The sequence below is a fragment of the Manis javanica genome, chromosome 3 (genome assembly GCF_040802235.1).
Source record: "Manis javanica isolate MJ-LG chromosome 3, MJ_LKY, whole genome shotgun sequence".
NCBI lineage: Eukaryota > Metazoa > Chordata > Mammalia > Pholidota > Manidae > Manis > Manis javanica.
The window spans coordinates 26,029,925-26,042,654 of NC_133158.1; the positions used below are offsets into that span (position 1 = coordinate 26,029,925).

General features: G+C 37.5%; 1 long non-coding RNA gene across 2 annotated transcripts in view; it reads right to left on the reverse strand.

Annotated features, from left to right (window-relative positions):
• Positions 1-12,730, reverse strand: part of LOC140848321 (uncharacterized) — a 27,334-nt gene continuing 14,604 nt past the window's right edge. For both annotated transcript variants that reach the window (XR_012128979.1, XR_012128980.1), the window contains 2 exons: positions 565-684; positions 1-366 (listed from right to left, as the gene is read on the reverse strand). This is a non-coding gene — a long non-coding RNA (uncharacterized lncRNA). The remainder of the gene's footprint in view (positions 367-564; positions 685-12,730) is intronic.

Below are 12,730 nucleotides of genomic sequence, written 5' to 3' on the forward strand. Positions count from 1 at the left end.
TGAAAAACATCCAACAGATTTAGTAACAAGCGGGGCATTGACCTCCACGAGAGAAGTCTCAGGGACACATGACTGCGACAAACTAGAAAAATTTCAATAAAACTTGCTAGAAGTTGAGAGAAAAGAAAAGAAGGTAAAATGGTAAACCATGAAATCATCAAGCTTATGAAATACAGATAGGTTTTACAATTTGTTTTGCTTGTTGCTGAATAACAAACCATCCCAAAACTTAATGATTTCAGGCAATAAACTACTTGATTAATACTCATGATTCTGTGGCTTAATTGGGTTCAGCTGGGCATTCTTTTGCTTCACATGATCTCAGCTGGGGCTACAATCATCCAGGGCAGGGGTTAGCAAACTTTCCTGTAAAGGGCCAAATAGTAAATATTTTAGACTTTGCAGACCATACGGTCTCTGTCATGACTCTTCAACTCTGGCATTGTAGTGAGAAAGCAGCCATAGAGAATATATAAACAAACGGTCATGGCTGTGTTCCAATAAAACTTTATTTATAGAATCAGACAGTAGGCCACATTTACCTAAAAGCCATAGTTTGCCTACCTTTGATTTAAGAGCTCAAGTAGGGTGGCACATGCAACATTGCTCTCTCCTAGAGTGTCATGGGACTTCTCAGTGTGGCCTCTTGATGTGCCTTGGGTGTTTCCAGCCTGGTGTCTTTCTCTAAAAGTGAAAAATGGAAGTTATCAGACCTTGAGCATCAGAACTTGCTTAGCATCACCTCCACCACATTCCATTGGTTAAAGTGAGACCCAGGACCTGCCCAGATTCAAAGGAAGGGGGCTCTTCAAGGGTCTAAATGCTGGAGGCATGATCCACTAGAAGCTACCAAATGTAACAGACTACCACAAAATTCTAACAGTTTTGCTTATTAAAACTGTGTTCTATTCCACTTTTTATGTGGAGACCCTCACCTTAGGAAAAGATCTCGTGACTTGCAAAGCCATCCTTTTCCTCCAACATTGATCCTTACGAGAGTTCTTTTTTATATTATCAATTGCAAAAGTGCATGGTTTAAGTTGGTGCTGGCAAAACTGGACAGCTACATGTAAGAGATGAAACTGGATCACTGTCTAACCCCATACACAAAAGTAAATTCGAAATGGATCAAAGACCTGAATGTAAATCATGAAACCATAAAACTCTTAGAAAAAAACATAGGCAAAAATCTCTTGGATATAAACATAAGCGACTTCTTCATGAACATATCTCCCGGGGCAAGGGAAACTAAAGCAAAAATGAACAAGTGGGACTATATCTAGCTGAAAAGCTTCTGTAGAGTAAAGGGCACCATTAATAGAACAAAAAGACATCCTACAGTATGGGAGAATATATTCATAAATGACAGAGCCGATAAAGGGTTGACATCCAAAATATATAAAAGCTCATGCACCTCAACAAACAAAAAGCAAACAATCCAATTAAAAAATAAGCAGAGGAGCTGAACATACAGTTCTCCAAAGAAGAAATTCAGATGGCCAACAGACACATGAAAAGATGCTCCACATTGCTAGTCATCAGAGAAATGCAAATTAAAACTACAATGAGATATCACCTCACATCAGTAAGGATCGCCACTATCCAAAAGACAAACAACAACAAATGTTGGTGAGGTTGTGGAGAAAGGGGAACCCTCCTACACTGCTGGTGGGAATGTAAATTAGTTCAACCATTGTGGAAAGCAGTATGGAGGTTCCTCAAAATGCTCAAAATAGAAATACCATTTGACCCAGGAATTCCACTTCTAGGAATTTACCCTAAGAATACAGCAGCCCAGTTTGAAAAAGACAGATGCACCCCTCTGTTTATCGCAGCACTATTTACAATAGCCAAGAAATGGAAACAACCTAAGTGTCCATCAGTAGATGAATGGATAAAGAAGATGTGGTACATATACACAATAGAATATTATTCAGCCATAAGAAGAAAACAAATCCTACCATTTGCAACAACATGGATGGAGCTAGAGGGTATTATGCTCAGTGAAATAAGCCAGGTGGAGAAAGACAAGTACCAAATGATTTCATTCATATGTGGAGTATAAGAACAGAGAAAAAACTGAAGGAACAAAACAGCAGCAGAATCACAGAACCCAAGAATGGACTAACAGTTACCAAAGGGAAAGGGACTGGGGAGGATGGGTGGGAAGGGAGGGATCGGGGGGGAAGAAAGGGGGCATGTGTAGTTGGGGGGGCACGGGGAGGGCTATGCAACACAGAGATGACAAGTAGTTATTTTATAGCATCTTACTACGCTGATGGTCAATGACTGTAATGGGGTTTGTGGGGGGGACTTGGTGATGGGGGGAGTGTAGTAAACATAATGTTCTTCAAAAAAAAAATTTAGTCTTTCCAAAAAAAAAAAAAATCCTCATGTGAAAGGTGCCCTCCCTATACCTGGAAGAATGGAGAATCTGTATCATCAAAGATGAGAATGCCAAGAAGAATCTGAAAAAAACAGGCCTTGCTAAGATTTCCCCAGTTTACTAAAATTACCTCATACTCCTAAACCTGTCATATTCTGCCACAACTGTCCACTCTTCATCAGACCTAGCTTAAAATACTCAGTTCTGTTTCTTTGGTTATTTATTTCCTCATGAAGCCTCCCTTGTCATGTAAAACATATTAAATAAATTTATATCCTTTTCTCCTTAAAAAAAAAGTGCATGGTTTATTATTTTAAGATAGCCTGAGAAATTAGTTCCTTCCCTTTAGCCTGAGAAAATGTCTTCTGGCTGAAAATGTAATTTCCAATGCATCATACTTAAGCTATAAGATACCTCAAACCCATTAAACTTAGACTACAAGTGTGATAAAACGGGGTTATTATTAGTAAAAGCGTCCATACTGAGCTACTTGGAGATCTATCAGAGTGATGTTATTTTGCAAAAGTAAGTAACTTAAAATCTATATGTCATATATCCATTTGTTTGCTCTTCAATTTTAAAAGTGTTTATTGAGCACTTATAAGGGCTCGGCCTTGTGCTAGGTTGCAGTGGATATGGCCATCATCTTGTTCTTAATGTAGGTCTTTAACCCATTATGTGACTTGAGCACACAGTAAAACAAAGACCACATAAGGTCAAATATTTTCAGTGGACTGAAAAAATGTAAGGAATTTAATTCTCATAAAATTACTGAGCTACAAGAAACTTAAGCATATAAATGTATTTTAGGTTAATAGTCTAGTGAACTAATATGGTTTGATTTAACCAGACTATTTTTATGTAATTACTATCTTTTTATTCTTAGGAAAATCATAGTAGAACATTATGAGAAGAAGTGCTTCTACCCTTTCAAAAGTATAGCCAAAAATGACTAAACATTCTGTCAGGGATGTGTGGTCATATGCTAAGGGCTACAAGGTATCACCAGATGAATATAGTATATCTTCCTCATGTTAATTTTACTTTAATATGTAGGGAGGAGAAAAGTTTTAACTAGTAAGGACTTTAAAACATAATTGTTATCACAATACAATAAAACTACAAACTACTTTAAAAGCCTTTAGCAGAGAAAATTTAAACATTCTCTATTAACACTTAGGTGAAAGTGTAACTAAAAACCACAGTAGCAGTATTTCTAAAAAAATAATAATGAAAGCACTCACATGAGAATTTATGGGATACATTAGAGCAGTGATCAGAGGGAAATTCATAGCCTTAGATACTTAACACCAATAAAAATAAAAGAAGGAAATAAGTGAATGAAACTCCAACTCATAAAAGCTAGAAAAACAACAACTAAGGAACCAAAAGAAAGCATGGAAATAATATACATGGAAGCAGAAATTAATAGGGTTGAAAAAAGTATAGAAAAATAATATAACACATTAATAAACAAAAATGGTGGTTCTTTGGGGGTGAGGAACAACACAAATTAACCTAATCAAGAAGAAAAAGAAAAAGTCATAATATATATAGAAAATTAAAGTGAGAGGTTTTAGCCTGGAGGAAATTTTAAAAATCATCAGAGACTACGCAGCACAATTCTTCACAAAGAAATTCAAAAACTTAGATGAAACAGATAACTTCCTAGAAATACAGTTATTTAAAACTCACCCTGTTAGAAAGCAAATACTTAAGCAGACAAACTTCCACAGGAGTATTAAAGAGCATTTCAAAAAATCACCCTAAGAAAAGAAATCATCACACTCATATGGGTTCACAGGGGATTTCTACCAAACCTTCAAAATTTGAATAATCTCAATGCTAGATGAATTATTTCAGAACCTAGAAAATAGAAATCTCTAAATTTTTTATCAAGCAAGATTAACATTTATACTTAAACTTAATAGATATAGCATATAAAAATACCTGTAAAGATCAGTCTCATTTAGGAATATTAATGCAAAAAAAAAACTTTAAAAAAGACCTCATTTAAAAATACATCATGACCAAGTGAAATTTATATCAAGAATGCAAAAATGGTTTTATATTAGGAAATACATGAATATAATTCACCATATGAATGTAAGAAGGACAGTTATGTGATTATTTCTATAAATACTGAAAAAGTTTTTGATAAAATTCAAAGCTCATTCCAAAATTCAATAAAATAGGAAGATAGATATTTCCTTAACATGATAAAACATAATAAGTGCAAAAGCTAGTTTTTAATTTAATTGGAAAACACTAGAGATAGGTCCACTAAAGTCAGGTATATGGCAAGGATGCCAACTACCTCTACCACCATTTAACACAGCATTAGCCATATCAGGCAATGAAGTGAGACAGGAAGAAGCAATTTAAATATAAGAATTTGAAAAGCAGAACTAAAACTGTATTTGCAGATGATATGATAGTGGGCCAACAAAACCCAAGACATTCAATGATAAAAACTAATTCAAATAACAAAGTGATTCAATAATACAGCAAGATACAAAATTCATCTACAGTAATCAATAGCTTCATATACACAATGACCAGTCAGAAAGAATAATGAAAGCAAAAACCCCACTTACAATATTGACAATAACTGCAAAGATAAAATGTGTAGAAGTTATAAGAGAATATCTTTAAAACAGTCCTGAAAGACTTAATAGTATCCCTGTTTTTGGAAAGTACAACCCTTCATAAAGATGTCACTTATCTCTAAATTATAAATTTAATTCAATGCCAATAAAAAAATACCAGTAAGTTCATGTTTCTGTGGCTAGACAAATTGATTCTAAACTTCATATCTATTTTAAGCAGCAAAGCAAACAAGAATAGCTAGAAAACCTGAAAAAAAGAAAGGCAAGGAGGGAGAAATAGACCTAACAGACATTAAAACATACTATAAAAACCTCTGTAATTAAAACTTTTAAACTTCTGCCATTTAGATAAGTGAAAGTGGTATCTCAATGCAGTTTTAATCTGCATTCTCTTATGATGAACAAAACTTAATCTTTTCATTTGTTTAAGAGGTATTTTATATATTTTATATCTTTCTTTTTTATTAAGGTGTAATTTACATATAATAAAACATACAGATCTTGTTCTTCAGGTCAACGAACTTTGGCAATTGAATACAGCTGTGTAACTACCACTCAAAATGAGATCTAAACATTTTCTTCACCCCAGAAAGTCCCCTTGCATTCCTTTCCATTCAGTCTTCCCACCCCTCCAAAGGCAACCACTTTGTAATTTCTATCACCATAGATTAGTTTTGTTTGTTTTTGGACTTTGTATAAGTGGAATATACAGTATGCATATCTAATTTTTGTGTGTGCCTGATTCTTTTCCTCAACATAATTTTTTTGGATTCATCCATTAATCCATGTTGAGCATTAGTTCATTTCTTTTTATTGCTGAGTAGAGTTTCTTTCTATGGATATAACACAATGTTTGCAAAATTAAATTTTATTTTCTATATGGTTTCTCACTGTTGAAGAAAGGAGCTGCAAATGTGAAATGGGAAAAGAGTAGAATGAAGCCTGTGATGTTTCACTGGAATCAGAGCTATTGGTATGAACTCATAGTTTTTAATGGGTATAGACAGATACAGAAATAGCTATAGACACACAACTATATTAGTATATATACATACATGTATTCCCTGGCTCTGTCTACTGATAGAGTGTGGGAGCAGTGCCATTCCAACAGTAACGAGTACACCCACCACCTATACCTTGGTTTCTAAACACCATGAAAAAGAATTAAGTCTCCTTTGAGAAATGGCTGATTTCAGGATTGAGGCAGAAAGAGTACAAGGTCAGTCTGGAATGTCTTCCACCAAACAGGAAGGACATTTTCAAAAAATGATGTGGCTGTCTCAAAAGGACAGATAAGCCAGTATGAAGTACTGTCACTGGCCAAATTTCAGACCACATGAGCACCATAATGAATAAAAACATGAATGGAAGATAAGACACTGAGTTCCTTAAAATTCACAAGTCCGTATTGTTACCAAAAATTTTTTAAATTAATGTTGGGTAGAGGGGAAGCTTTTTTTTAAACAGATGAATACCAGCTAATAAATGTAGAAGAAATGACAGAAATAGAAAAATCACCATTTTACAATCCCCAGGGTAATATCTGATTCAGACAAAAATCACCATGGGGTGGAAGGTTGCTGAAAAACAGGGTAGTCACATGACCTCATGTGAATTGCTTATTCATGAGACGGGGAAAACGTACTGTTTTAAATGGTGGCCTTGGCAGGCACCATGTTAACGGAGTGCTCGAAGTGAACATTGCCAGTGATTGTGCACACTGATGCCATGTGCCCCTGAGGGAATGAATGCCCTGAGAGGACATACTATTCCATCCAAAAATGTTGAGTCTTCTCATAATGAAAGAATCATAGAGTGGCAATTCAAGGGACATTTGGCAACTGAAGCATGGGCTCCAAAAATATAAGTGGCATAAAAGACAAAAAGAGGAGACAAAGAAATGAGGCAACTAAATGCAACATGTCATCATCGATTGGATCCCAGAGCAGGAAGGGAAACACTGTCAAGGACATTACTGAGATAATTGGGGAAGTTTGAAGGAGGCCTGTGTGTTAAATAATAATATCACACCCATGTTAAATGTGCTTCTGTTGGGCTTGTCAGTCATGGGATCCGATCTCCTGGCCAAAGGATGAACGTGTAATTCAGGATTGGCCAGCAATATCCCAGCCTAATGATCACAGTGATTAGCCCAGGAAAGGGTATGTGACCTAAGCTGGGCCAATCAGGCTCCTATTCTGATGATTTGTTTATGGAAGCTGGAAGAGAGAAGCTCTGACTTTCCTCTGGGATCTTTGGACAGGATGGTGTGAACCTGGAACTGTCCATAGCCAGCAACCAAGGACTCCAGACTATCACAGACGGTAGCTGTGCTATTCTGCAGGGTGAACTGCAGTCCAAATGCGGAGTTTGGACTTTGCTTCTGCTCCTTCATGTTACAGCAGCCCTGGGTACCTGTTCTCCTGGGTCACCTTGTGCTGAATTACAGGCAATGTCTTATGCCACAGACTCAGCTCTGTTCTGCAGATCACATGGCACATATGTACACACATAAACACACACACACACTGCTCTACAAAATGCCTTCTTGGTTGTCAAAGCCCTGCCCCCACACAGAGTAGTCATTCTTTCAGGAAACACAGAAGGCCAACCATGAGCAAGACCCGGCACAGACTGTGTGTCCCCACTTCACACTGGTTGCTTAAAATCCCCCCTCAAAGGCTTACAAACAGTGCTTTCTATGTCCCGTTCCTAGAGATCTTGCAAGAGAATCTGTATATTAATAAGTCACCCAGGTAACTGGCATGCCCACCCAGGATTAGAAAGCACTGCAGGGGAGGCAGGGGCATCCAGGTGAATGTGGTGCAAAGCTTCTTCTCAGGGAGCATTTAGATTAGTGAGGATGATGAGGCAACTCAGCGAATCATACGACGCAGCAGGATCAGTGAGGGGCCCAGAGAGAACATGCCTGAGTGTCCGCTGACCGGACCTAATGTGACGCTGGGTCCTGCTGATGGGTGCTCAGGGGTTTTCTCTTCTAGTCATCAGGACGGTGTCATGTCTGCAAACAGTGCCTTCAGAGAAAGAACTCAACCTCCTATTTCACTGCATGTTCACATTTGGAGACTGAGGGGATTGGGCCACTGAGGAGCTGCTGTTGGTGGCTTCAGCAGTGGTTGTGTGTGTGCTGTGGTGCACTGTTCACACAGTGTGTGTATGCTGTGCCTTGTGTGTGGTATGTGTGGGTGGCTGTGTATTTGTGTGTATGTGTGTGTACAGTCTTACCCAGGGCTCCGGATCTGCATGTGTTCACCCCAGCTTGTCAAATCTATGTTCTCAACAAGGAGAGAACATTGATGGAGCCATAAAAAAACTCTAGATGACATTTTGGCAAGTCACAGTGTGGCTAGAAGGCACCGTGTAGTCATAATAACTGTAGTTTATTGGTCACCTGTTACCTGGCAGGGAGCATAGCTGCTTTTCGTACATTCTCATTTAAACCTCTTGAGACCCCCACTGAAATTAGTATGATTATCCTTATTTTACAGACAGGGAAACAGAAACTTAGAGGGGGTATACAAGTTTGTGTTGGAGTTTTTTTTAAGTGTGATTTGCAAGTGATATAATATCTATCCTAATAGCTATTAAAACCTAATATACAATTCAGTTGCAAGATTTTTCCTCAACTATCACTTATTTGACAAATATTAATTGAGCATTTCCTTTTTTTTTTACTTAACAAAATTTTTTTAAATTGAAGTATCATTGATAACAATCTTATATTGGTTTCAAATGTACAACACAATGATTCAACAGTTACCCATATTATTAAATCCTCACCCCCTCTAGTGCAATTACAATCTGTCAATACTATGTCATAGAATCATTGGTTATACTCTCCATGCTGTACTACTATCCCCATGACCAACTTATAAATGATTGAGAATTTTTGTGCCCCTTTATCCCCCTCATCCTTGTCACCCACCCATCCTAACCCGTCCACCTTGGTAACTACCAGTCACTTCTCAGTGTCTTTGAGTCAACTGCTGCTTTGTTTATTCTGTTCTTCTTTGTATTTTATGCTCCATAATTAAGTGAAATCATACAGTATTTGTCTTATTTCACTGAGCATAATATCCTCAAGATCCACCCATGCTGTTGCAAATGGCAGGATTTGTTTTCTTTCTATGGCTGAATAATATTCCATTGTGTAGATGTACCACATCTTTATCCATTCATCTATTGATGGATACTTAGGTTGCTTCCATATCTTGGCTATTGCAAACAGTGAGGCAATAAACAAAGGGGTGCATATGTCTTTTTGAATTGGGGATTTTGTTTTCTCTGGGTAAATTTCTAGAAGTGGAATTACTGGATCAAATGGTATTTCTATTTTTAGTTTTTTAAGGAACATATATACTGCTTTCCACAGTAGTTGTACCAATTTACATTCTCACCAACAGTGTAGGAGGGTTCCCTTTCCTCCACATCCTCGCCAACACTTGTTATTTCTTGTCTTTTGGATAGTGGCCATTCTAACTGATGTGAGGTGATGTCTCATTGTGGTTTTGACTTGCATTTCCCTTATGATTAGCAATGTGGAGCATCTTTTCATGTGCCTGTTGGCCATCTGTATTTCTTCTTTGGAGAAATGTCTGTTCAGGTTCCCCACCCACTTTTTAAATGGGTTATTTGTTTTTTAGGTGTTGAGGCATATGAGTTCTTTATACATTTTGGATGTTAACCCTTAATTGGATGAATCACTTACAAATATGTTCTTCCACATAGCAGGTTGTCTTTTTGTTCTGCTGATGGTGTCCTTTGCTGTACAGAAGCTTTTTAGTTTGATGTAGTCCCACTTGCTCATTTTTTGTTTCCCTTGCCCAAGGAAATGTGTTCAGGAGAAAGTTGCTCATGTTTATATTCAAGAGAGTTTTTGCCTGTTTTTTCTAAGACTTTTATGGTTTCACAAATTACATTCAGGTGTTTAATCCATTTTGAGTTTACTTTTGTATATGGATTTAGACAATAATCCAGTTTCCTTTGCTTGCATGTAGTTGTCCAGTTTCCCAACATCAGTTATTGAAGAGGCTGTCTTTTCCTCATTGTGTATTCATGGCTCCTCTATCATATATTGACCATATATGGATGGGTTTAAATCTGGGACCTCTATTCTGTTCCATTGAACTATAGGTCTGTTCTTGTGCCAGTACCAAAATGTTTTGATTACTGTAGCTTTGTAGTATAGCTTGAAATCAGGGAGTATAATACCCCCAGCTTTGTTCTTCTTTCTCAGGATTGCTTTGGCTATTTGGGGTCTTTTGTGGTTCCATATGATTTAGGATTATGTGCTCTAGTACATTGAAAAATGGCATTGTATTTTGATACAGATTGAATTGAATCTATAAATTGATTTGGGCAGGATGGGCATTTTGACAATATTAATTCTTCCTATCCAGGACCATGGGAAAGATTTCCATTTATTGGTTACTTTTTAAATTTCTCTCATGATTTTGTCTTACAGTTTTCAGAGTACAATTCTTTCACCTCCTTGGTTAGGTTTATTCCTAGGTATTTTATTCTTTTTGATGTAATTGTAAATGGAGTTGTTTTCCTGATTTCTCCTTCTGCTAGTTCATTGTTAGTACACAGGAATGCAACAGATTTCTGTGTATTAATTTTGTATCCTGCAACTTTGCTGAGTCCAGTTATTAGTTCTAATAGTTTTCTGGTGGGGTTTTTAGGGGGTTCTATGTATAATATCATGTCATCTGCAAGTAGTGACAGTTTAACTTCCTGCTTACCAAGTTAGATGCCTTTTATCTCTTTGTCTTGTCTGATTGCTGTGGCTAGGATGTCCAGTACTATGTTGAATAAGAGTGGTGAGAGTAGACATCCTTTATTCTTCTTTATCTTAGAGGATAAGATTTCAGCTTTTTGTCATTAAGTATTATGCTACTTGTGGCTTTGTTGTATGTGGCCTTTATTATTTTGAGGTACATACTCTCTATACCCATTTTGTTGAGAGTTTTTATCATGAATGGATATTGAATTTTGCCAAATGCTTTTTCAGCATCTGTTGAGATGATCTTGTGGTTTTTATCCTTCTTATTGTTAATGTGGTGCATCACATGATTGATTTATGAATATTGTACCATCCTTGCATCTCTGGAATAAATCTCAGTCATTATGGATGATCCTTTTGATGTATTTCTGGATTTGGTTTGCTAATATTTTGTTGAGGATTTTTGCATCTATGTTCATCAGGGATAGTGGTCCATAATTTTCTTTTTTGTAGTGTCTTTGCCTGTGTGTTTTTTGTTTTCTTGTATTGTCTTTTGCCTTTGGTATTAGAGTGATGCTGGCCTCACAGAATGAGTTTGGAAGTATTCCCTCCTCTATTGAGCATTTCTTATGTGCATAACTCCTGCTAGGTGTTATAAGAATGACTGAAAAATATCACAAATAGCTCTTCTTCCTAAGCAGCAGCTGGACCTAGTTAGTTTTGGAGGTATAATCATAAAAGGATATTTTTCTGAGCTACTTTCCTTCTTTGTGTTGCTCTTTTATAGCAATGATCGAATTGTATTTGGACTCACAATTGTGCAAGTCTCCACACCTCTTCAGCCCTTTAGAGGTAAAGAAGTGCATTCATATTCCTGGGCCATAGTGGTGTCAAAAAAATATTGGGTGAATCAGTGAACTCAGTTAATTGACTTGGCTTAACTTTCCCCATGCTGGTGATGCACTGTACATCTCGAGTCTTCCTAAATCACCACAGATGGTTAGGTGTCTAGATTTCAAGAGGGGTATCCCTGTAGAAAAGTGAACTGAAGAAGCTGAATTATCAGCAAACATTCTCCAGGTAATTGACTTTAACTCATAACAAATGTCAGGTACCAAAAAATACCTAGGTATTACAAATAACCAAACTGCAGATAATCTAGCCCTTGGCTACCACTATAATCTCTTGTTGCATCACTCACTCTTCAGTCCTGACCCTGAAATCCCGATAGTCTTTCATCTCATCCTAGAAGATAACCAAGCCCCTTCCCCCTTTAGGGCCTTTGTCCTGTGGTCCTTTTGTTGAGCGCCTTCTCCTGGCTGGTCGCTGATGGGGGGCTCCCTCTCCTCCTCTCAGCCTAAGAGCTCCATCATCAGAAGGGCCAGTAGCCTCCTCATCTCCCACCCATTATTCTCTCAGTACCTTGTTCATATCCTTTGTGGCAGACATCATGCCCAGAAATTAATTGATTTCATTTGTTTATTCACTTATTGTCTGTTCTCCTTCCTGCAAGAGGTGTGAGATCATATTGGCATTTCCAGTACCAAAGACAGGAAGACACTTGCTATGGATTAAGTTGTGTTCCTCCAAAATTTTATATGTTGAAGTCCTAGCCCCCAATATGATGGTATCCAGAGACAGGCCTTTGGAAGGTAAGTGGTGTTAGATAAGGTCATGAGGGTGGGTGTGTCTATAAGAGGTATCTCAGTTAAAAAGAGAGTCCAGAGAGCTTCTCTCTCCCTGTCTCTCCACCACGTGAGGACACAATGAGAAGGCAGCTGACTGTGAGCCCAGAAGACAATCCTCAGCAGAACCCAGCCATGCCAGCACCCTGATTTCAGACTGCCAGATGCTAGAACTGCGAGAAAATTCATTTCTGTTGTTTAAGCCACCCCATCTAGAGTATTTTATTACGGCAGCCCAGGCAGACTAATTCAGGGTTCAATAAATCTTTTTTGAATGAATGAATATATAATCTCCTCAATGCAA